This window comes from Apium graveolens, unplaced genomic scaffold (genome assembly GCF_009905375.1).
Source record: "Apium graveolens cultivar Ventura unplaced genomic scaffold, ASM990537v1 ctg3155, whole genome shotgun sequence".
NCBI classification, from domain to species: domain Eukaryota; kingdom Viridiplantae; phylum Streptophyta; class Magnoliopsida; order Apiales; family Apiaceae; genus Apium; species Apium graveolens.
The window spans coordinates 52,003-76,351 of record NW_027417962.1 but is presented as its reverse complement, the minus strand read 5'-3'; the positions used below and the strand labels follow the sequence as shown (position 1 = coordinate 76,351).

The 24,349-nt window shown below is 35.0% G+C and overlaps 2 long non-coding RNA genes across 2 annotated transcripts; both read right to left on the bottom strand.

Moving 5' to 3' along the window:
* Positions 1-6,002: 6,002 nt before the first annotated feature.
* LOC141700977 (uncharacterized) lies at positions 6,003-12,708 on the bottom strand. The gene is made up of 4 exons (XR_012566619.1): positions 12,553-12,708; positions 12,380-12,466; positions 6,314-6,426; positions 6,003-6,229 (listed from the first exon to the last, which is right to left on the bottom strand). It is a non-coding gene; the product is annotated as an uncharacterized LOC141700977 (long non-coding RNA).
* A 901-nt stretch (positions 12,709-13,609) lies between these two features.
* On the bottom strand, positions 13,610-15,382 carry LOC141700978 (uncharacterized). Its single transcript, XR_012566620.1, has 5 exons — positions 15,124-15,382; positions 14,299-14,379; positions 14,119-14,215; positions 13,967-14,034; positions 13,610-13,737 (listed from the first exon to the last, which is right to left on the bottom strand). It is a non-coding gene; the product is annotated as an uncharacterized LOC141700978 (long non-coding RNA).
* Between the last annotated feature and the right edge of the window lie 8,967 nt (positions 15,383-24,349).

Genomic DNA, 24,349 nt, shown 5'->3' with positions numbered 1-24,349 from the left:
AAAATCAAATCAAGTTGATTTTGGTACCCAAGTTTCCTTGGGTCCTGCCTTATTAGCTTTCTTTTTCTGTTTCTTAGGTTTGATCTCATTTGACTTGGGGATATCAGATTCATCCTTAGTCATTTGAGTTGGACCTTTGAAACCATTCATTGCAATAGAATTATCATGCACATTTTGATTAACAGGAAATGACATGCTATTAGCAAACATGTTATTCCAGTAGAGCATGCTAAATGGCATTTGAGGTATACTAAATGCAGCATAATAAGGATTGGGTGCAAATTACATATTAGCAAATTGTGCATTCATATTCTTTGTAGACATAGCATTCATAGGCATAAAAGACATGGCATTCATGTTGGGAAAAGAAGGTGGCACATATATGGAAGTAGGCATGGCAGTTTTACACTACCACACTTAACACAGATTTTTCTTGGAGCATACTTATCAGGTGTGTAGTTGTTATTCTTGTTAATCCCTACTTTATAATTTATATTGTTTTTCCTTTTAGCCTCTATTTTAACCTCAATCTTTTCTAGTCTGTCATTCAATTACTTGATAAACTGATGACCAACATTCATTTTCTTCTCCTTCCTCACGTGACTAGATTCTCCAGAAATAAAGGTTTTGGAAACTGATCCATATTTTTCATTTAACTTGGCGAGTTTGGCTTTACTCACAGGTTTGCTCACAGCCGACGGATGAGGATAATCCTTTTGGTTATCCGACGGATGACTCTCATCATCTGTCGAGTCCACATATGTAAGCAATCCTTCAACCAAATTGGATTTCAGCTTCTCCTTATTCTTCTTCCAGGATGCATCACAAAAGGACTCAATACCTTGAACTTTGGTGATTTGAGCATGAACATCTCTAGATGTTTTCCATGCCTTAATCACCTCATGTTCTCGTTCAAGCTGCTTCTTCAAGATCTCTTCTTTCTTCAAGGACTCAGTTAATTCATCCTTAGCAATTATACACTCAATTCTCAATTTTTCAAAATCAATAAACTGAGATTCTAGCACATTATTCCTCGCACTTAAAAATAAGTTTTTTTCTTTGATTTTAGCATTTTCCTTAGTAAGAGACTTAAGTGTAACACGCAAATGATATAATTCTATAGACAGGTCATTTATTGCATCATTACACTCAACTTTAGATAAATGTGCCAGGTTAGTGGTGATTACCTGATTACTTGAAGAACTTGTCTCTGTTTCATCAGACCTGGCCATTAGGGTTAGATTGACAAAGCTGACATCCTCATCCTCATCCAGACCATCTGCTGCCCAGTCATTTTCTTGGGTAATGAAAGCCCTTTCCTTTTGTTTGAGCAACTCAATATATTTCTGTTTATAATCCACAGGCTCAAACTTCTTTTTGCTGGAATCTGACTTTCTACACTCACTGGCAAAGTGCTCTGCCAAGCCACATTTGAAATATTTGAATTTTGACGTCTCCACCATGTTTCTATTTGGCTTTAGCTACTCCAAAGTTCTTCTTGAACTTGAGCTTGGCAAATCTTTTGGAAAGAAATGCATGATGTTCATCAATATCCTCCATGTCATCTCGGCTCAAAGAATCTTCATTTTCTGCTACCAGCCCCTTTCCCTTGTTTTCATAGACCTTTGAAGTTGACTCAACAACTTCTATCTTCATCTCTTTCTCTTTTTCTAACTCAGCAACCAGTGCCATGGGTCATCATTTCTTCTTTCCTCTCTCAATCCTCTCATCTTGCTCTATTTCAAGCTCATAAGTCTTTAGAATGCCATATAGTCTCTCTAGTATAAACTCCTTGTATTCTTGTGAGTTTCTCAAGGAGACTGTCATTGGTTTCCATTCTTTTAGTAGGGTTCTCAGAAATTTGAGGTTAGAATCTTTAGTTTGGTAGACTCTTCCATGCAGCTTTAGAGCATTTAGTAGCTTTTGAAATCTACTAAAGATATCAGTAAGAGTTTCACCTTCTTCAAAGTGGAAATGCTTATATTGCTGAATTAGTAGCTGCATCTTGTTTTCTCTAACTTGTTAGTGCCATTACAGATAATCTGAATTGTATCCCAAACTTTCTTGGCAGTTTTGCAATTGATGATGTTGTCAAATATGTCACCATCAACTCCATTAAACAGAATATTCATGGTCTTCTTGTCCTTCCTGACTTGTTCTATATCAGGATTTGACCATTCATGCCTTGGCTTGGGAACTGATGGCTCATTTCCAGTTGTAGCTCTCATTGGTACATGAGAGCCTCTCTCTATGCAATCTACATAGGCCTCATCTTGAGAAACTAAATGAAAATGCATCTTTACCTTCCAGTGATGGTAATTATCTTTGTCCAGAAAAGGAATCTTGACTCCAACATCCTTCTTGTTCATCTTGCTGTTTGTTGTGATCTTTAAACTCTTTGTTCTTCAAGAGCATGCTCTGATACCAATTGTTAGTCCCTAACAATGTAACAAAAATTACAGAAGGGGGGTTAAATGGAATTCTCGAACCTTTTTTTAAAATATAAAATGTCCTAACTTAAGATATATATATATATATATATATATATATATATGACAGTGTTTTGATTTGCAAAGTGCGGAATAACAAGTTAAATATGAATCAAAACACAAAGTAGTAAAAACACAAGTCTTTAAAACTTTCTGGTGGATTAGAAAGTATCCACCAGATATATATATATATATATATATATATATATATATATATATATATATATATATATATATATCGAGAGAACTTTGTGAAGTTTGAATAGCTCACAGCTGCTTACAAAATAAGAACAACTAAACTTATAGAGAAATGCTAAGAATTCAGCTTACAAATGTTTCTCTGAGATTTTACTTGCTTAGTCTTCTTGTTGTTCTAATTGCTACTCTTGGTTTATATATCACCAAGATTACACAGTAATAAGACAAGATAATAAAAACAAAACCTATCAAGTCTAAGACTATGCTGCTTCATTACTCTGTTCCAGCATCTTTGAATATCTTCATAATAGCATAGAAATGGCAATGATTCTTTGTTCTCAAAAACCCAGTTGAATAGGCTTCCACATTCTTTTTGCATACACTCGACGCATGTGACTGTTTATCACTGTCAACAGATATTTGAATTGTTTATCCGTCAGATACATGATCATCTGTCGGGTTGCCTTGTTGATCATTCGTCGAGTAGCTTTGTTGATCATCCATCGAGTAGCTATTTGGCACTTGACTTCATTTCATTTATACAGAATTACAAGATATCATTTATGTACAATTAATCAACCTGTTCTGTATATCAAATTAAAGTTAACATGACTTATATACTACTACAGAATCTAAACAAAGGTGTTTGCATAAATGTGCTACATGACTTATTGTTACATAAGCTACTCACTAGATGGATAATAAATCATCATCCGTCGGGACTATATTGAGTCATCCGTCGGGATTATATTCCTTATCCGTCGAGTGCTACATTTTTCACTAAGTTAAATCTACTAAGGTGGTTTGTTAATGAAATCATCAAGTTCACAACATATACACAACACTAATGTTTCCATCTGCATCTCTAATTTGAACAATAAAAATATGGACTCCTTGATTTGTTCCATTAATCTGAAGCTGTGAGAAAACTACCGTGTGCCTTGCATGCTACAGATAAAGGTAATTAATTAAAATCTACTCGAACTAGTAGAACATATAAAGTATAAACTAGGAAACAGACACATTAATTTTTAGAAAGATAAGTTCTTACATTAGCAGCACCTCCAATCCAGTACTTCTGAGCTGATTCACATGGTGTGTTAACAATAAACTCTCCTGTGTTGGAATCATACGTTGTTACTTTCTTAATACCCCATACCTGTAGATAACCACCCAGAAAAGCAAGTGAACAATTTATAAGAGCTCTCATCAATGATAGTGTTGTTTAAAATCATGGATTTATAAGTGACATATTTTAACAAGAAATTAAGGTTCTATTAAAGACCATAAAAAGGTAGTGATTTTGAAGTAAATTAATGAGTGAAATAATCTAAAAAATAAGATAGCTCTAACTTGTTTTAATATCTGTCATACTGCAGTAATATTTTCTAAATAACAAATTTGAGCTAATTTGCTTCTAGATTGATGCAAGTGTAAGAAGATGCATGTGTCTTTAGTTACTAACTATTACATTATCATATATGAACATGGAAAATGAGGAATGATTCAGAGGATGTTCAGTTAGTAATTGAAATATTTCAGAAAAATCCAATGCAAGAATCACGAGAATGGCATATGGGATAAGTATAGCACATTGTTTCTATTCAAGCAGACTACAAATGGAAAATACTAAAAAAACTTTACCGAGTAAAACTTATGTTGAGGACGCGAAAGTACAGGCTTTTCATTGTAAGCATTCATAAGCTTCTTTTCAGTTGCACTCAAGTTAATGTCCTCCATATTTGCTATTCGACCCAACATCTTTAATCTTTCCCTATATGGTGCAACTGTGTCCAAAGCAAAACCCTTGACCTTTTCTGATTCATCATCAATTATCCTCTGTCCCCGAAAAATCATGTATAAAGGTGAAAATGCAAAGGCTAGTGTAACAACTGAAGTCTTAAGTTGGAGATCTTACCAAAATACTTTCTTGGAAATGTAGTCGCATTTCTTTCGAATAACTTTCTGATAACCTGAAGTACAAAACATAACTCATTCCTTCTCCATCATAATCATTTTGAAATATTGTCACCAGATATAGTGGTATCTGAACACGAAAGATTGAGACAGAATACAAATATCTAAATATTGTTCATATATATATGGATGTAGATTCATGACAATACAGTCAGTTATATAATATGGCAATTTAATACATACATCAAGAGTTTCCATTTTCTAGACTGGAACTTCAGTAATATAATTTATGATGTTTTAAAATTGCTCATTTTGAAAAAGAAAAGGAGAGACTAGGAATCACCAAAATAATATGTTTAATAAATAAATCTAGGAACTAAATAAACCTGAAGTTTCACCATGAGGATTGGAGGAACGTTTCCAGATGACTCAATGACGGGAAGTTCCACAAAGCGTGCAATATGGTCAATCTTTTTTGAGATACAAACACATCAACGCCGAAAGGAAAAAATGGAGCATAATTTGCAGCAGGTTCTTTCATTTTATCCCTGTCAATAGTTGGGAGTACAATTAAAGTCTTACAGTTTGAGAAACCCATTCGCTAAATTAGAATTCCATACGCCACTACGACTAATATGAGGAAACATATATAGCTTAAACAAGATATATGGTTTGCTCTCACCTTAAATAGTTTTGGCCCCAGACTTTAAAAGTGCTTGCCTCAATAGGTGACCAATGTTAACTACTAGAAAAAGTAGAATAGACATCGGCTAAAAACCGATGTCTATGAACAAAAAAATCTGATGTCTTCGTGGGTGATGTTAAAGACCCCCCATTTTAACATCGATTTTAAACTAATGTTAAAGAAGACGTATAACATCAGTTTTTAAAGATGTTAAATTTTAAATGCATATCTAATCTTCATATATTATAATAATATGATATTTTTATCAATTTATACATATGTGAGATAAGTAAAATATTTTCATTTACCCATTAAACTGATGTTACTAATAATAGTAACAACAGTTTGCAAGATAAATCGATGTAAATATAACTATTGACATCGATTATTTATTTTGAACCGATATCTATTGATGACAACTCGATGTCTATAAAGTTTAATAACATTGGTTTTCTGTTTTAAGATTTTTTTTTTGTAGTATTTAACATTGGTTTTAATCGATGTTACTGATGTCAATCTTCAACTAAATCTGATGTATTAAGCTTTGACAGACATCATTTTCCACTGTAATGATATATGTACCTATTTTATTAATGCACATTTTAAAAATATAGATACCAAAAATTTGCCAAATCAATGAACCACCAAAACCAATTGCTGCAAAATACTAGTTATCTATAAATCTAATAACCAATATTCAAACATCTGGTACAATAGATTCATCGAATCCAAACATCAAATACTACACATATCCATCCATTTATTCTACTAGAAGAGTATCACAGTACTGCTTAAACTACACATTGCATTTATAAAAGGAACCCAAAACTCTAAAAACTTGGAAGAGCTTGATTTGCCGTCACCCGCAACATATCGTGACAACCTCTCTCTTATCAACTATGACTACTTTTCATTTAATGGAGTCCATGAATACAAAATCCTGGAAAAATATATACCCAGCATAAGTTTGAATACAATGCCAAAAAAATATAATACTAATGCAGCAAGTAAGCGGATAACTTACCTCTGATACTGGATCTTTCACTAGCAGGATAAGCAAGGGGCGTTCCACTTTGCATGTCTTCAAAGGTAGGCATAATTCTTTGTCGATCATCTAACACAGCCATGTACCGAATCCTAGTCATCCAACATTGTATATAATTATTATAATAACTTGGTCTAGAATTGTGTAAATACTTTAAAACTAAAGGAAAGAGGGTTTCACAAGAAATATCCATATGCTAGTTTAATATATGGATTCGAGATTCATAACAACACGATACAAAGAAAATAAGCTAATTTAATCCTCATAAAATCAACAATAACAATGAAGTCAGCGAGAATCATCACAACTTAAACCTTGTAATGATGAAATACAGCATGCCTCATTATGCAAGTACTAACACTTCAGAGTAACTGGGATACAAAATTTGTCATGAACATATAAAGCTAAAGGAGGCTGCTAGATAAAAGGAAGAAGGAACCTAAAGGTAAGCTGTGAAGTGAAGCTAATCCAAAATGCTACTTACAGATTCTAACTTATACTATAATAATACGGACAGTTATTATAGTATGAGTTCAAAAAAAAACTAACCAAATATTACTTTATTCATAATGAAAAAAAATCAGATCCCAAATGTATTTACTATTTAAAGAGGTTTAAGAATTAACTCAAGAATCCTGAGATGGTAACATACATTCGTTCTACGGGAAGATGTTAAAGTAGAAAATACTATTCATTATCTACTTTCTGCCAACAGAAAACATATTAAAGCATAATTTCATACAATAAAAAGAACGAATTATAAAAACAAAGTTGACAGTTTGAAATCAATAATCAAATAGCTACATTTTATATGCTTTAGGGAGCATGAAACAAGAGGATGCCTGAAGCTGTGAGTTGATAATTTAGTACAATTTGCCTTAAAAAGTAGTTTTTCGGATTTTTTTTCCAATTTTAATAACCTGTGAAGACATGCACAGGGTCCGACCCACCCCAAAAACCCCGTCCATGTCAAAACCACTAAAGTATGGAAAATGTTGGCCTAGCAATGGACAACTGATTTAGGGTCCATTTTCCTGGGTTTAAAATGCCTATATTTAAACACAACATGTTAGGTGCTTGTTGGGTTTAATTTAAATTTGGTTTTCGTATTTTGAAGTTTGTATTTAAATAAATCAGCTGTTAAGTCAGGACTGCAGCTAAGGCTTAGTTAGGTGTTTGTTTCCTGTTTTATAGGATCGTGGAGTAGTAGATGAGGAGTAGGAATGTAGTCGCTATTTTGTAGGAACCAGCAACTCTTGTTTCTATTTAAGTACTTCTTGTAATCTCTTTGGCTGAATAAGAAGTTGAGTATCATATTAAGCTCTTCAGATTTATCTACTTGTGTTAAAGAGTTCAAATATATAGTTCTGTTTTTACATTTGGTATCAGAGCTCATATATTCAGAGTACTCTCGAGACAGCACTGTAAGATGGATAACGGGAAAAACAAAGGTGGATCTTTTGGGCTAACTTACCCAATGTTGGCAAAGGGAAATTACACGGCGTGGGATTTAAAAATGAGAGTGTTTATGCAGGCCCAGGGAGTATGGAATGCGATAGAAGTGCCTGACCCCAAAGATGAGAAGAGTGACAAGATTGCCTTGGCCATGATTTATCAGGGCATACCTGAGGACATGTTATTATCCATCGCTGAAAAGAAAACAGCCAAAGAAGGGTGGGAAGCCACTAAAGTCATGTGCTAGGGAGCTGATCGTGTAAAGAAGGCCAGAGTGCAGACACTTAAGGCGGAGTTCGAGACTTTACGGATGAATGATGGTGAGCAACTTGATGACTTTTATATGAAGATCAATGGTCTGGTGTCTACCATTCGAGCTTTAGGAGAGGAAATGCATGAATCATATGTTGTTAAGAAATTGCTTCGAGCGGTTCCGTCCAGATTTCTCCAAATAGCTTGAACAATCGAGCAGTTTGGAGATTTAGATAAAATGACAGTTGAAGAGACCGTTGGTTCGCTTCAAGCTCATGAGGAAAGATTGAAAGGGCAGAATGAGACAGCAGGGAGTAAGTTGTTGTTGACAGAGGAGGAGTGGTCCAGGTGTGAGAAAAATGACACTAAACTTTTACTCATACGGGAGGACTGGCTAAAACGTACAGGCAACACTGATGGGACTAACAATTGGCGAGGTGGTCGTGGTTTCAAAGGCATGAGTCGAGACAAAAGCACTGTGACGTGTTTCAATTGTAATATGCTTGGGCATTATGCTGCAGATTGCAGGAGGCCTCGTCGAGAAAGAAATCAAAAGTCTGAAGCAAATCTGGTGGAAATCAAAGATGACAAGCCTGCATTATTGTTGTCTGAGCTAGATGAAAGTAAGACACAAATGGTGTTGCTGAACGAGGAGAAAGTAATCCCGAGATTGGAGACAAACCCAATAGCGAAGAGAACGTCACAAGTATGGTACTTGGACAATGGAGCTAGTAATCATATGACCGGAGATAAAACAAAATTCTCGATGCTGGATGAAGGAATAACAGGTGAGGTAAAGTTTGGAGACGGGTCAACCGTGAATATAAAAGGGAAAGGGTCAATCACTTTTAAGTGTAAAAATGGAGAAGAAAGAATATTTGCTAATGTATTCTATATTCCATGCCTGTGCAACAATATTATAAGTCTTGGACAGATGTCGGAAGAAGGTAACAAGGTGGTAATGCTTGGTGATCTATTGTGGGTTTATGAGAAAGATGGGAGGGCGTTGATGAAAGTTAAGAGGTCTGTGAATCGGCTGTATAAAATTATGCTGGAAGAGTTACCAGGTTCCTGCTTATTTACACAAAATACAAAGATGGAAGAAGAGTCATGGCTATGGCAGTGTCGCCTAGGCCACGTCAATTTTAACGCAATGTCCATCATGAAGGAAAATGATATGGTTGTAGGTTTACCCAGTTTGCTTCAACCTACTGAAGTATGCAAGGGATGTCTCATGGCGAAGTAAACACGGACTCCGTTTCCCTCTCAGTCAAGCTATGCATCTAGCAAAGGGTTAGAGCTGGTCCACGGTGACTTATGCGGACCAATCTCTCCACCGACCCCATCTGGAAATAGGTACTTCTTACTTTTAGTCGATGATTTCAGTCGTATGATGTGGGTTTTCTTTTTGTCAACAAAAGATGAAGCTTTTGAAGGTTTTAAAAGATTTAAAGCACTGGTTGAAACAGAGTCAGACAAGAAAATTAAAACTCTTCGTACTAATAAAGGTGGTGAGTTTTGTTCCCTGGAATTTAAAAAATTCTGTGAAGATGCTGGAATTTTTAGGCAATATACTGCTCCTTATTCTCCACAACAAAATGGTGTGGTGGAACGAAGAAATAGAATAGTTGTAGCCATGGCACGAAGTTTTTTAAAGGAGAAGGGCGTACCGTCAGAATTCTGGGGGGAAGCTGTAAGGCACTTAGTATATGTGCTAAACAGATTGCCTACACGAGCCCTGTCAAGCCACACACCCTATAAAGCTTGGACAGGGCGTAAACCTGATATCTCTCATCTCAGAGTGTTTGGTTGTTGTGCGTATATGAAGGTACCATCGGTGCATACTCAAAAATTGGATGATCGCAGTCAGTATGTTGTGTACCTTGGACGGGAACCCGGCACAAAAGCCCATCGTCTGTATGACCCAGACAAAAAGAAGGTGTCTGTGAGCAGAGATGTAAAGTTTGTGGAGTCAAAATCGTGGGCTTGGAAAATCATGGGCAAAACAAATGAAGCCCATACTCAGTTCTTTACTATCGACACGCCCCATGAACAAAGTTCTAGTGAAGCTAACACAGAGGAGGTTGAAGAACCTGCAACACCAGTTACCCAGACTATATCAGTCCAGTCGAGTGAGGCACTCCCATCAGATGGATCAATATCGACAGGTAGCAGTAGCTCTCAGACATCAGGTGCAAGCAGCACACCAAAACGTTTCAGAACGTTGTCTTCAATTTATGGCACGACAGAAGATATAGAGGCAGAGGATGAGCAATTGTTATTTTTGGGGGTCGACGAGCCAGTTACATATACTCAGGCCACAAAAGAACAGGCTTGTAATGACGTTATGCGAACCGAAATAGAAGCTATTGAAAGAAACAATACATGGCGGTTACTCGAGCTTCCCACTGGCCAGAAACCAATAGGTTTAAAATGGGTCTACAAATTAAAGAAAAATATGGAAGGAGACGTGGTGAAACATAAAGCGAGGCTAGTCGCAAAAGGATATGTGCAGAAACAGGGAGTTGACTTTGAGGAGGTATTTGCGCCAGTAACCCGTCTTGAAACTGTGCGTTTATTGTTGGCGTTAGCAGCAAAAAACTGCTGGGAAGTCCACCATCTTGAGGTTAAGTCAGCCTTTTTGAATGGTGATCTACAAGAAGATGTATATGTTATGCAGCCAGAGGGTTTTGTGCAAACGGGCAAGGAACAGATGGTGTACAAGTTAATGAAAGCGTTGTATGGACTTCGACAGGCTCCACGGGCCTGGTATGCCAAGTTAGACAAGTGTTTGGAAAGTCTGGGCTTCACTAAATGCCCATATGAGCATGCAGTATATACGAAGCGGGTAGGCAATGAAACAGTGATAATTGGAGTATATGTAGATGACTTGTTGGTTACAGGAACCAACCTATCACTTATAAAATCGTTTAAGGAACAGATGAGTCATATATTTGATATGAGTGATCTTGGTAGATTGTCTCATTATCTCGGAATAGAAGTGAGCCAAGGAAAGGAGTTCATCGAGCTGAAGCAAACTTCACATGCAAAGAAACTGCTAGAGAGGTGTGGTATGGGCGAATGTAAGCCTACGAAATATCCAATGGAGCCAACATTACAGCTGCACAAGGATGTGAATGGAAAACCAGTAGACTCAACTGAGTTTAAAAGTGTTATGGGAGGTCTGAGATATCTGGTTCATACGCGACCAGATATCTCCTATGTTGTTGGAATTTTAAGCCGTTACATGGAGCGACCCACGGTCATGCACTGGAATGTAGTGAAGCGAATTCTCCGTTATTTGAAAGGTACGCTTGGTTTTGGTCTGATTTATTCAAAGGGAAGTGGAAATAACATATTGTCGGGGTACTCTGATAGTGATCGAGCGGGGCAAATAGATGATAGAAAATCTACTCGGGGAATGGCATTCTATTTAAATGAGAGCTTGATTACATGGGTGTCTCAGAAACAGCGCTGCATAGCTCTATCATCATGTGAAGCAGAATTTATTGCAGCTACAGCGGCTGCTACGAAATTTGCTGGGAAATATTACAGGGGAGAAGGTAGGTCCTGTAGTCTTATACATAGACAACAAGTCAGCGATCGATTTAGCTAAGAATCCTGTGTTTCACGGGAGAAGCAAACACATTGATATACGATACCATTTTATTCGTGAATGTGTTGAGCGGGGTGAGATAAAGGTTGAGCATATTGGAACTGAAAATCAGCGTGCAGATGTGTTGACTAAAGCTATGGCCACTGTCAAGTTCGAGAGGCTACGGGCACTGCTTGGCATGAAGAAGTTGTAGAAACCAAATTTAGATTAAGGGGGTATTTGTTGGTTTTAATTTAAATTTGGTTTTCGTATTTTGAAGTTTGTATTTAAATAAATCAGCTGTTAAGTCAGGACTGCACCTAAGGCTTAGTTAGGTGTTTGTTTCCTGTTTTATAGGATCGTGGAGTAGTAGATGAGGAGTAGGAATGTAGTCGCTATTTTGTAGGAACCAGCAACTCTTGTTTCTATTTAAGTACTTCTTGTAATCTCTTTGGCTGAATAAGAAGCTATCATATTAAGCTCTTCAGATTTATCTACTTGTGTTAAAGAGTTCAAATATATAGTTCTGTTTTTACAGTGCTGTATGGACCTAACATACAGCATAGTTTATGGACTCTCTTGAGGACTTTAAATTACTGTATGTTAGGCGCTTAACACGGCATGTAAATTAACAATCAAACTATAAGTCATCGTTTTGTGATTTATCTGAACTTAAAATGAGAACCGCGAGAAACAAAACAAATCAACAAATTTATAATTCTGCAGCAAGTAAAAGTACTCACATTGAACGCAGTGATCACCCCCACAGTGTACCCGGGTTGGAGTGTGATCGAGGCACCGAAATACCATGATTGAAAAGGTCTCACAGACTTGAATCGACTCCTTGCATGTACAAATTTATATTAAGATCATACTAAATTCAGGCATATTTTAAATATGATGTATAGTCTGGTACCTGAGGTTCTATCGAGCTAAATGGTGAGAGCTTTGTTATCGACCCTTTGATGATTAGGACCCCCGAGGTTTCGATACCCTTTATAAAAGGTCATAGACCTGAACTTTGAACTGGGCCAGTAGCCAGGCGATGGTGGCCTAATGTGATGACCAGCAGCATTGCTAAATGTAGCAAACACACTAATATTAATCAGGAGAACAATTGGAATATATGAGAAAGCCATGAATAACACAAGTTAAATTGAGAAAAAGAATATTAAATTAACACAGCATAGGTTATGGACTCTCTTGAAGACTTTAAATTACTATATGTTAGGCGTTTAACACAACATGTAAATTAACAATCAAACTAGAAGTCATAGTTTTGTGATTTATCTTCCCTTCTCTCGTTACAAATTCACTTAAACCATAAAAAACTTGCATGTAATGTGTTTCTTTTTGAAATAATGATAATATACATTAGGATACAAGTAATAATAGAAATTAAAATTTTCGGATAGACCCAGCTCAGTCTGGCCTAGAGGACATTGTCAAGACTTATCTAATATTATTAAGTCTGGCATTGCCAGCCTCAGCCTGGGCTATTATTGTGCATTAGCGCGACACTAGGCAACAAAGTGAAACACGAAGACTGAAAATCTGATGTAGTAAAGTATGTCTTGTAGCAGTGTGGAGTGACCACTACAGATCGACATATGATATATCTACACACATAAAGTCTGCACATACATGCACACACCTATTTTAAGACAAACAGGCATCATCCTACTAGTAGAGCATGGGTGATTCTGTGATAGGTGTAATGTTGGGCAAACTGTGGCATAGTACCGACATATACTCATAATGTTATATGATCTGTACCAGGCCCGAATTTTCCATTAAACAGTGTTAGAAATCAGATATTAAGGTTCTATACAGGTGTTTGATCCAGAATTACAAAGCGGCAGAAGTAAGACTAAGAGGACATACCATTCTGCCAATCTCAGTGTCCTCATAAAATATCCAGTCATCTTCACAATACATATAGTGAAGAGCACCAGGTCCAGATTCATTATGGTTGACAGGGGTGTGATATGATATATAGATTGGTGCCCCTGTTGACTGAGACCATAGCACTTTCTCTGACTTTGGATCCACTAAATGAATGGTACCATCCAATGTTGCAACTAATGTAGTTGTTTGTTCGCTGCTTTAAGATAGATAAACACGGAATCAGAGAAAAGTCGATTCAAGAAGGAAGAGGAGCAGCAAATATAATTAGATAAATGATGGTTGCAAAATATGATATTGAACTATCATATTCCATGCTATTCTTCAAGTGATGCAACTAAGATGCTCTTAAAATAGATATCTTATGTACTATGACATATATAGTTTCATACATGTGCTAGACAGTAGGAATGAAGACAACTTACTAATCCAAAAATTGCTCCAGATGCACCAACTGCTGGTGCTTTACAGAACCAATAACTCATTGATGTACCTAATTCATAGTAATAATTTAATCAGATAATAGTTGAAGTACTACCAATGTAAGCGAAATGATACATAATTTATCCGTGGTTACCTGCAACTGCAGAGGTGACATAAACTTCCATATATCTTCCACGACAACTAAGTCTCTCCACTGTCGGACCAATAGAGTTTAACGAATAACAATTTATCTGAAAAAATCAAACTCCTCTTAATACACACACTATAAAATAGTTGCCATATTATAATTGTGTGCACAGATATATAATTAGACCAGGAGATGTCCGATATTTGCATGCAAAAATGAAGATGTCACAAGTCTCCACAGTAGTCCTCTGTCAATCAGACTATTAATCTGCAAGTATATGCAATTTAAATATAGTTAAGGAATTGCATATCAGAAAATAGAAGACTATCTGTGTACAAGCACAAAGTGAACTTATAATATAGGGCCAGCATGAGTTCAAGCACAAAGTGAGATAATGGCGTAACAAAAAGAAACAAAAACTATTAAGAAGCTTCGTATGTCTGAGGACTAGGGAAAATATAAACTATATTCAACATGCAACAGAAAACTTAATACTCACACGACATTAACTCCAATGAGCACAGTGGTTAATCCCTTTTACTAAATGCATCTTTTCTCGAGTTTATTTGTGAATTTCCGCTACATCCATAGTTGTTTCTACTCCCTTCTCCACCAAAAAAATAAGGTAGACGGCCATTTGGCTACCCAAGCATCATTACACCATGGAAGAAAATACATGACATATTTTTGCTAAATCGACCAAAAACCTCAAGACCACAGTTGCTGAAGCAGGGGATGATGCCTATCTACCCATGAGCCGATAAATAACACAAAATAAACACATAAATACACACATATATATACATTAATAATAACTCAGTGAATCTCGGCAACAGACACAAGATTAGCTAAAAACAACACACACGACATATATAATATATTTAAACAATTCAAACAATTACTCAACTTAGAAAAAGATTAACAAGCTCAATTCAAATAATTATTCAACTAATTAAAAAACTAGGGTTCAAACTGAAACCCCCAAAATAAAAATTAGGGTTTCAAGCTTACTTAATTCAAGATTGACCTATGACTTGAGCTTTAAACTCTGATTTGAGCTTTAATTTTCACATATTTAACCTTTAAACCCAATTCAACCTCCGTCCTTTTCAAACTCCGATGAAAAGAGAGAGCAGAGCGAGCAGAGAAAGCAGAAGAACACAAAGAGAGCAGTCGAGAGGGACCAGCGAGCCTTCCGTAGAGCACAATATCAAGAGAGAGAGGGGGAAGTTTTTTTGGAGAGAGAGTTGTTCTTCTAGACTCGAAGAGATGAAAGTTATTCTTTTTCATTTTTAGTTTTAAGTTTTTAGATCTGCATATGTGTAATTTTGATTTCAATTTGTTTAGTGTAAAGTTAAAAAAAGGAGAGGGGAAATGAGTACTTAAAATTTTAGAAGATAAAAAACGGGGGGTGTTTTAAGAGGGAATGAAATATTTGGATAAGGAAGGGAAATAGATGGCGTAACGAATCATTTTTTAAAACAAACTTATAACATAAGTTGATATAAAGAAACCAATTTTTATTTTATTTAAAAATATCGGTTGAGCAGAACCGTTGTAAAAAAACACTTTTTACATTGGTGATAACATCAATCGATGTCAAAGAGGCGATGTATATTCTACTTTTTCTAGTAGTGTCAGACAGTCTCTTTTCAATAGGACAATAAGGAACCTGAGAACCTGCTATGGGTCTCTACACCGGAGGTCTTGGGGACACTGATTTAGAAGGAAACGTATTAGCACCATAAATTATAGAAACCCTCAAACCACAGATGTTTTAACTCATGCATTAGTCATTAGTGTTATGTAATGTAATTAGTTTATTCTTTACTTACATAAATAAATGGTGGCACCTCATACCAAAACTAAAAATTTTATAAACAAGCATACATCTCAATAGAAAATGCCAGGTAATGTACTCCTCTCGTGGGAACTTAAAAGCCTTCTCAAGCTATATTTATAGTGAAAATTTTTAATTGTTACTTGTCTGAACTTACTTCCAGGTTAATTATTCACTTTTATATTAAGCAATTGTTGTTAAGAATTCCTCTCTTTTTAGTATAAAAAAAATTGTAAGAAAAAACCTTGTAGTATAAAAAAAACAAATCACGAACAATTCAATAAACCTCAAATTCATAAAAGCAACTCACTTATTATTCTTCCGTCCGCGTTTCAAACTCCACCCCTTCATCTTCGAAACCATGCACCCACACTTCTTCTGAAACACCCGGTCCATTAACCGGAGCCATTTTCCTCAACTTATTCCTCATACACTCAAACTCCTTCCCTTCATCCCCTCCTTTGTACTTTATACAAGGTTGTTTGATGTGAATTGAATATCATAAACAACCTTACTATCAATCAATTGAATAAATAATCAAAAAACATGAAAATAGAGATAAAAAATAAGTTGAAAGTAAAATTAGGTTTTAAATAGAAGTACTTGCATACAAGTTTCATCCCAATCGGAACCGAAGCGATTGAGAAGCCTAATCGATTAATTGAAAGTATTTATTTGTGAGTGTATGTATGTTTGAGAGAGAGAGAGACTATCTGATTAAACTATCTAATTTTTAAACATGAATTGAGAGAGAGGGGGGGGGTAGAGAGAGATTGACGGAGAAGAGAGTGAAAATAAGAGGGATAGAGATAAGACTGATTTTTAAACGAATTATTGAGCGGGCTGGATTTAGTTTTTTGTGCCCTATTTTGGTCAAAATTGTATATGCCGCCTAAATATTTAATCTTATGGTAACACTTATTTTAATATCAATACTAACACTATATATTATCTTACAATAGCAATTTGATCATATCTATGGTAACATCGATTATTCTCTGCTGCAAAGTCAAAAAAAAGTGTTACCTCAGATTAAAATTTAGTGATTTAAGGTAAGAGTTTTACTTGTAACACCAAAAAAAGTGTTGCTACAGGTCAAATATGGTGTAGTGTCAGGAGTCCATCAACTGGGAATGGGAATCAAGCAAATTAGTTCATGAGCTAGAATCAGAAAGGGTTCAATTCTTCTCCAGTACCCTATAATAGGAGATGTGGTGTAAAGCATTTTAGGAACTATAATACCAATTTTATATGTTTCTAGTGTGGCAAGAAAGAATATTTTTCCAATACGTGTCAAAGTTTGAATCAGGGGCAGAAACCAACAACTACTTGTTTCAAATGTGAAAAGCTAAGGTATATCTCCAAGAATTGTCCAACACCAAATGTGACCAATAACATACCCAGGATTGCAGGTGCTTCATCTCAGGGTAGACTTAGAATTGAGGGACTACCAACCCAACCTAAAGCTAGGACATTCAATCTGTCTATGAAGGATGATGTCCAGAGCTCTGATATGGTTGCACGTACGCTCCCCATAAACTCCGTAGATGCTAAAATTTTAATTGATTCTGGAGCTACAAGGTCATTTATTTCTAAGGATTTTATTGATAAACTGTATTGTGAAATAGAATTTTTAGACAAAGCGCTAATGATCAAGTGTGTCCGAGGTGTGATATTGAGATAGTAGGACATCATTTCCATGCCACCTTGATACATTTTAAGTTGGGAGAATTTGATGTTAGTCTGGGGATGGATTGGCTATCGGAAAATAATGCCCAAATTGATTGTAAGAATAGAAAGGTGAGACTTCAGACAGTGGATAAAGAGAAAAAAGTGTTATTTTGGGTGAATAAACAGGAAAAGAAGCTCTTATCGATAGCTTAAGCAAAGAGATTATTGCATCAAAACTGTAAAAAATATTTGGCAAATATAATAGATACTAGTAAGGAGATTCCAGCCCCAGAAGTTGTTCCAATAGTCAATGAATTTCCAGATATATTTCCAAATGATCTACCAGGATTACCTCCCGATAGAGATATTGAGTTTGCTACTGATTTGGCACCAGGGACAGAACCAGTTTCCAAAGCCCCATATCCAAGATCTTTTGGGTAATAGATTTGTAAGACCAAGTGTATCCCCATTGGGTGCACCAGTTTCATTTTTCAAGAATAAAGATGAAAGTATGGGACTATGTATTGATTACCGAGAGGTGAATAAGTTAACCATTAATAAAAAGTACTCATTGCCAAGGATTGACTACATGTTTGACCAACTAAAAGGTGCAGTATGATTTTCTAAGATTGACTTAAGATCTGGATATCAGCAACCGAAGATCAAATGGGAAGATATTCCAAAGACAGCCTTTAGAACCAGATATGGACACTATGAGTTTTTGGTAATGGCATTTGGGTTGACAAACGCACCGGAAGCTTTGATGGATTTGATGAATCGAGTATTCAAAAAGTATTTGGATAAATTTATGATTATATTCATAGATGACATTTTGGTTTACTCAAAGATAGAAATAGAGCATGTTGAACATATAAGGATAGTTTTACAAATATTGTGATGGAAGAAATTGTACGTAAAATTTTCAAAGTGTGAGTTTTGGTTACGAGGAGTACAACTTCTTGGACATGTTATAAGTAATGAAGGAGTGAAAGTAAATCTATTAAAGATTGAAGCCGTAATCAATTGGGAAAGACCAAAGACACTAACAGAAGTAAGAAACCTTATGGGTTTGGATGGTTATTATAGAAGATATGTGCAAAAAATTTGCAAGGATAGATACACCACTAACAAAGCTTATCAGAAAGAATCAGAAATTTGAATGGACGGAGAAGTGCGAGGAAAGTTTCCAAGAATTAAAGAAAAGATTAGTATAAGCACTAGTACTAGTCTTACCAGATGATCAAGGGAACTTTGTGATCTATAGTGATAATTCACACAAAGGTTTGGGATGTGTTTTGATGCAACATGATAAGGTGATAGCTTACGCGTCAAGGCAACTGAAATCATAAAACAGAAGTATCCAACCCATGATCTAGAACTAGAACTTATAGTGTTTGCGTTAAAGATATAGAGGCATTACCTTTATGGAGAGAAGTGTAAAATCTACACAGACCACAAGATTTTAAAGTATATCTTTACCCTAAAATAACTGAACATGAGGCAGAGAAGATGGTTAGAATAGATCACCGACTATGACTGGGCAATCTCATCCAGTAAAGGCAAATGTGGTGGTAGATGCTTTAAGCAGAAAAGAGAGGTTGAATGTGATCACTTCATCAGAGGAATTGATCAAGGAATTTGTGAAACATGAGATAGAGGTCAGTATTTCAAGTATGTCTACAGATATGATATGTGCTATGTCTTTTCAACCAGAATTATTAGAAAAAAGATAAGAAGATGTCAAGAATAAATGATAAACCACGAACAAGGAGAATTGACTGGAAAAGAAAGAGGAAGAAAAAAAGCTGACAAAGGGATTCTAAGATTTCCACAAACCCTGGACCAATCACCTTCCAAAAGCTTCTTCTTTGCTTTTCTCGAATTATGCAGCTAAACAGTGGAAGTTAATTGTAACAACCCGATATTTTATAATTATTTTTAGTTGGATTATTTGATTTAATTATTTATAAATGTCAATGTGTTGTAATTAAATTAGTTTGTGTAAGTTTATTTTTATATTTATAATCAGAATATTGTTTTAAGAGTATTAGTTTTAAAAAAATAGTAAGGCTTTATTAAAAAAGAGTGAGGGTTTTAATAAAAAAAAGGGAGAAAGAAGGAAGAGTAAGGGTTTGCGTTACTTTGATCGGAGAAGAGAGGAGAGAGGGAGAGAGAAAGAGAAAGAGAAAATAGATGGAGATAGAGATGAACATCAAGAACTTTTTGGAGGGTTTTGAATTTGACGTTTGTTGAATTAGGGTTCTTGTAATTTGCGGTTCTGAAATCGGTATTAGCATTCTCGGTTACTAAGATCTTGAGGTACGGATATCTTTCTTGTACTCTATATTTTCGTAATCGAATTAGTGTGTACGGATATTTTCGTAGTATTCTAAATCTTGTTATACTTCATCGGATTCGTGTGCTTCAATTCTAGTAATCTGAATTTCTGTGAAATTTGTATTTAATTCTCTGTTTATTGTATTGTTGTGATTCTGGACTCATCGGAAAGTTTATTTGATTATCTTCCTCTTTCGTTCTTTACATTTTCTGAAATTTTACTTGTAAGTATCTCAAAATCTGTGATTTATGAAATCTGGTGGGTCAAATTGTGCTTGTACGTTCTAACTTCTTAAATTCATAGTAAATTGAATATTTCTTCAAATATTATGAGCAATACCATTCTGGAAAGCTCTTCTCGATATCTGCAATTTGTGTTTACATTCTGCTGCTAAATTATGTGATTTTGATGTCTTAAACATCAAAATACAATTATAATCAGGGGCTTATTTTGTTCTACAGTCCGTATTATTTGTTTTATGAATTCGTTACTTGTTCGTTTTTGACGAGCCTTACCATTCTGGAAAGGTCTCGGAATTTCTCACGACTTTCGTGTTTCGTACTTTTTCAGTTAACTTCATCTTTATGCAGTAATTTGACATTCTTTAAAACTGATCAGATTTGAGCTTATCTATAATTAGTGATTTTGTGTGATGTTTAGTTATGTGATACTTGATTAGAGTGTTTTTGTTATGTTATTTTATTTCATAATGTTGGGTTATTGTGTTTTGAGGTTATTTGATAAATTTATATATGATTTTGGAGATATAAGATATTTGAGTGTGTGATCTTTGAGTATTTATTTTGAGTTATTTATATTATTTGTATGACTTGGGAGTTTGTAAGACATCCGTCGCGAGTGGAAAATCTCGTGCTTGGCACCTCCTATGCGGTGTACTTAAATTGTATGGGCGTGTCGCCGAAGTTATGGGAGACGTATAGCCATGGCTAGTATGTGTATGATTTGGCTATTTGGGTAGCACGTGCTTATTGTCGTGCAAACCCCTGTAAGATATTGGGTAGCATTTGCTTTGTGCTGTGCAAGCCCCTGTAAGTTTTGATGGCTTTATAATTCTGGATTCCCGAAAATGTAGGACATCCTGTAAGTGTAAAGATTGTATCCCATGTTCATATGAAAGCTATTTTGTGTATTATTTTGTAAGTGTGAGAATATGTGTGAGAGTATGTGTAAAGGTATGATTCCATTTTATCAATACTCTTTCGATTATATTATTATTGTGATTATATTATGCGTAAGTGGTAAGATTAATTTATTTAAAAATAATTGCTTTGATATGTGAGTTGAGTATCCATTTTCTGATTATCTCATTCATTATTTCTATTGATCTTCATTCAGAAATTTGGTTGTACTTTAGCCGCGTCATCTTTGAATATTTGTTCAGTTATCCTTTGTTTTATATCCGTATATGAGCCTTTCGCTCACTGTCGGTCATTTGTTCTCTTTGTTTTCCTCCAGCACGTATTTTCTCTTTTAGATGGGTTGTTTAAGGGGAAGAGTGTGAGTTCCAAGATTTTGAGGAGTTTTGTATTTTCCTAGATTTTCTTTAGAATTTGTTGGTGTAGTTGTAATTTAGTTGTATTGTATTTTAAGAATTGTAAGTTTATTGGATTTTTGAGAAGTTGTAAAGTTTAATCAGTTTTTTTAATGGAGTTCTATTAATAGAGTTCAAATTTATTTAAATTTTATTAGTTGGGTTGTTAAAGTTGGCATCAGAGCTAGTGTTTTAAGATTCTGTAAACTTGCCTTTAGGCTCGATGTATGAATTGTGGGTAGTTGTAAGATAGACTTATAGCCTTAGAGTTACCTTTAGGCTCGACCTGTGAGTGTGGGTTGACTTTAGAATGGATCGTTAGTTAAGAATGTTATCTGCTTTGTGTTCCTTTATTGTCTCTCTACATCCGTTCTTTTTAAAAAAGAGATGTGTCAGTTAAATTTCAAGGACGAATTTTTTGTAAGGAGGGAAGAATGGAACATCCCGATATTTTATAATTATTTTAAATTGGATTATTTGATTTAATTATTTATAAATGCTAATGTGTTGTAATTAAATTAGTTTGTGTAAGTTTATTTTTATATTTATAATTAGAATATTGTTTTAAGAGTATTAGTTTAAAAAAAATAGTAAGGCTTTATTAAAAAAGAGTGAGGGTTTTATTTAAAAAAAGGGATAAAGAAGGAAGAGTAAGGGTTTGCGTTTCCCTAATCGGAGAAGAGAGGAGAGAGGAGAGAGGGAGAGAGAAAGAGAAAGAGAAAATAGATGGAGATAGAGATGAACATCAAGAACTTTTTGGAGGGTTTCGAATTTGGCATTTGTGGAATTAGGGTTCTTGTGATTTGCGGTTCTTAAATCGGTATTAGCATTCTCGGTTACTAAGATCTCGAGGTACGGATATCTTTCTTGTACTCTATATTTTCGTATTCGAATTCGTGTGTACGGATATTTTCGTTATATTCTAAATCTTGTTATACTTCATCGGATTCGTGTGCTTCAATTCTAGTAATCTGAATTCTTGTGAAATTTGTATTTCATTCTCTGTTTATTGTATTGTTGTGATTCTAGACTCATCGGAAAGTTTATTTGATTATCTTCCTCTTCCGTTCTTTACATTTTCTGAAATTTTACTTGTAAGTATCTCAAAATCTACGATTTATGAAATCTAGTGGGTCAAATTGTGCTTGTAAGTTCTGACTTCTTAAATTCATAGTAAATTGAATATTTCTTCAAATATTATGAGCAACACCATTCTGGAAAGCTCTTTTCTATATCTGCAATTTTCGTTTACAGTCTGCTGCAAAATTATGTGATTTGTATGTCTTAAACATCAAAATACAATTGTAATCAGGGGTTGATTTTGTTCTGCAGTCCGTATTATTTGTTTTCTGAATTCGTTACTTGTTCGTTTTTGACGAGCCTTACCATTCTGGAAAGGTCTCGGAATTTCTCACGACTTTCGTGGTTCGTACTTTTTCAGTTAACTTCATCTTTATGCAGTAATTTGACATTCTTTGAAACTAATCAGATTTGAGCTTATCAATAATTAGTGATTTTGTGTGATGTTTAGTTATGTGATACTTGATTAGAGTGTTTTTGTTATGTTATTTTATTTCGTGACGTTGGGTTATTGTGTTTTGAGGTTATTTGATAATTTTATATATGATTTTGGAGATGTAAGATATTTGAGTGTGTGATCTTTGAGTATTTATTTTGAGTTATTTATGTTATTTGTATGACTTGGGAGTTTGTAAGACATCCGTCGCGAGTGGATAATCTCGTGCTTGGCACCTCCTATGCTGTGTACTTAAATTGTATGGGCGTATCGCCGAAGTTGTGGGACACGTATGGCCATGGCTAGTATGTGTATGATTTGGCCTTTTGGGTAGCACGTGCTTATTGCCGTGCAAGCCCCTGTAAGATATTGGGTAGCATTTGCTTTGTGCTGTGCAGGCCCCTGTAAGTTTTGATGACTACATATTTCTGGATTACTGAAAATGTAGGACATCCTGTAAGTGTATGATTGTATCCCATGTTCGTATGTAAACTATTTTGTGTATTATTTTGTAAGTGTGAGAATATGTGTAAGAGTATGTGTAAGGGTATGATTCCATTTTATCAATACTCTTTCGATTATATTATTATTATGATTATATTATGCGTAAGTGGTAAGATTAATTTGTTTAAAAATAATTGCTTTGATATGTGAGTTGAGTATCCATTTTCTGATTGTCTCATTCATTATTTCTATTGATCTTCATTCAGAAATTCGGTTGTACTTTAGCCTCGTCATCTTTTAATATTTGTTCAGTTATGCTTTGTTTTATATCCGTATATGAGCCTTTCGCTCACTGCCGGTCCTTTGTTCTCTTTGTTTTCCTTCGGCAGGTATTTTCTCTTTTAGATGGGTTGTTTAAGGGGAAGAATGTGAGTTCCAAGATTTTGAGGAGTTCTGTATTTTCTTAGATTTTCTTTAGAATTTGTTGGTGTAGTTGTAATTTAGTTGTATTGTATTTTAAGAATTATAAGTTTATTGGATTTTTGAGAAGTTGTAAAGTTTAATCAGTTTTTTTAATGGAGTTCTATTAATAGAGTTCAAATTTATTTAAATTTTATTAGTTGGGTTGTTAAAGTTGGCATCAGAGCTAGTGTTTTAAGATTCTGTAAACTTACCTTTAGGCTCGATGTATGAATTGTGGGTAGTTGTAAGATAGACTTATAGCCCTAGAGTTGCATTTAAGCTCGACCTATGAGTGTGGGTTGACTTTAGAATGGATCGTTAGTTAAGAATGTTATTCGCTTTGTGTTCCTTTGTTGTCTGTCTATATCCGTTCTTTTTTTACTTTTTAAAAAAGAGATGTGTCAGTTAAATTTC